Genomic DNA, 2376 nt, shown 5'->3' on the forward strand with positions numbered 1-2376 from the left:
CATTTATTTTCTAAATAATTTGGTCACAGTTGATGTCCTGTAAATTAAATGGGGATTTTTTTTTTTTATGTGAGCTCTGAGTTCAAATTTTTTGCAATATTCCTCAGTTTAGAAGGCGTCTGTTTACTACAATTACATCAGAAACTTTACAGTCAACATTTGTGTATCAATTATGGTAACGTAAAATAACAATAGACAGTACAGTAGAAAAGAAATGCAGCTCCAGAGGCAGCTTCCTGTAAATACTCTGATTATACAAACTCATCTTCCGGTGCAGAGCAGGGTCGGACTGTTGGTCTGTTTATCAGTGGACCTGCACCAACTCTGCTGCTCTCTTGGCTGAGTTGTGTGAAATATGACAGGCTATTCCACCACCCTCCACCACCACCACCACCACCACCGCTCCCCAACTCAAAGATTAACATTGTGATTCCCAGTGTCCCAGCAGACAGCGTGATTGATTACATCATATTAAGGTCATTTCTACATCGGGGTAATTTTCACTCCAGCCTCCGGGCGATATTTTAATGCGCATTTGTTTGGCGGGGGTGGAGGTGCGGGGTACTCCCCTCCTCCTCCTCCCTGCTCCTCTGATCTGCGGGGAAATTGATGGCGACATTAACTAGCGATTAATTAAAAACAACAACATTAATGATGATGGGGCAGAGGACGAATAGGCTGCACTTTTTTTATGTAACAGATTTACATTTTATAAATCCTGTAAAACGATTAATGTTATTGTTCTTAATAGTAATAATTGTTATTTTTGCAATCTTCACATAAATAGCAATTATCAATATTTTATATTTATATTCATATTTAATATTAATATTTAATTAATACGTTTTATTAATACTAAGGCAAATAATAAATTATGAAATAACATTTTTTAACATTTATCGGTTGATCTGCCACCAACTGTCGACTAATCGATGACTGATCATCTTTTCCAATATAAGAATATTATTTATTGTATTTATTGTTATAATATTTTTGATCTATAAGTCACCGAATTTCAGCTTCTTCCATTCACACATATATCGTTTGTTGCTCTTTTCGTAGAAGCCCTGATGTTTTTGGTTCGTGGACGCGAGCAGGTCATTACAGAAATCACGTAGTTGTTTTCCACATTTTTTGCTTCGTTGAGCAAACGAAAAATATTTTTGACAATGTGAATAATTGAACCAGCTGCGGCTCCTGTGACAATAGTCGTCGTTTGTGGCAGTAGTTACGACCCAGTCAATAAAAATGCCAGTCAGCAGTTTTTCAGCTGAGGCGTGCAGAAAATCTGCATCATCTCTGACCTTAGACACATCTGAAGCTGGGAGGAAACACAATATTATGATTAATGTAGTACATTTTTTAGATACCATTTAAACGGCGGTTCCTAACATCGAAACATAATAATACAAAATAATACAGAATATTATATATAAATACTAAGATGAATACTACCAAAATCATAGACTGAATTCAGATTTTGTCCCGTTTTCCTTTGATTTTTAAATATAAATAAGTAAACAAATATAGTTTTCATTTTTATCACTATTAATCCGATAACATGTTAAAGTTAAAATTATAATTTAAATGTTAAAAAAAAGATTGGACCCATGTTTACACCATGATCCAGACAGCACACCGTGGCCTCTCTGTTCGTTACTGTCATGGAGTGATAGTATAAACAGGCTTAAATTTGATTTTTGTGGTTGTTGTTTAGGCCTTCCTGAAAAAAAAGAAATGTCGTCGTACGAAATCTTTAATGCCCGTACATTCATTCTCTTCTTAGACATAGTTGAAAGTATATTTTTAAAAATATAGATAAAGATACGAAAGAAGTGATGGAATTAAACAAGTTACATTAAATACCGTGCATTATATATATATATATATATATTTAATAAAAATCTAAAAAAAAATCTTGCTCTAATTAAAAACCAATCAAAATAGTGATAAATCCTCCGCACCCCTCCGCATATGCTGGAACCATTTTGTGCGCCATGCACAGGCTGTACTATTTAATAGCTGTGCAGATGTTAAACTGCCAGCTCCAGACTTGCGGCTCCGGTGCAGGCGTCCTGCGGTGCGTCAGTATCTGCGCAGTCTCTGCCCTGTCGGCCCCTCCAGATTCCTCCTATCAGTAGCTGTGGCGGCGCAGTCACTGACAGCATGCTAACAACGCTGCAGAGAAAGGAGAAGAAAAGGGCTAAAAAAACTGAAAAGAAAAACGTCTTTGGCTCAGCCGTCACTTTTTCCGTTTTTCCTCAGACGCACAAGGTCCTGAACCCAATTAATGGCTAATAATTACCAAGGCCACTCCACTATGAGCGCTTCTGGGGACTTCATTACAGGAGGAGGGAGGGCGGGGGAAGGGGGGGG

General features: G+C 37.3%; 1 long non-coding RNA gene across 1 annotated transcript in view; it reads right to left on the minus strand.

The window, feature by feature from the left end:
- Nucleotides 1-866: 866 nt before the first annotated feature.
- The window catches only part of LOC103384945 (uncharacterized), a 6933-nt gene continuing 5423 nt past the window's right edge, over nt 867-2376 (minus strand). The window contains exon 4 of the long non-coding RNA XR_001760643.2: nt 867-2178. This is a non-coding gene — a long non-coding RNA (uncharacterized LOC103384945). The remainder of the gene's footprint in view (nt 2179-2376) is intronic.

The sequence above is a fragment of the Cynoglossus semilaevis genome, chromosome 10 (genome assembly GCF_000523025.1).
Source record: "Cynoglossus semilaevis isolate Cse_v1.0 chromosome 10, Cse_v1.0, whole genome shotgun sequence".
NCBI classification, from domain to species: Eukaryota; Metazoa; Chordata; class Actinopteri; order Pleuronectiformes; family Cynoglossidae; genus Cynoglossus; species Cynoglossus semilaevis.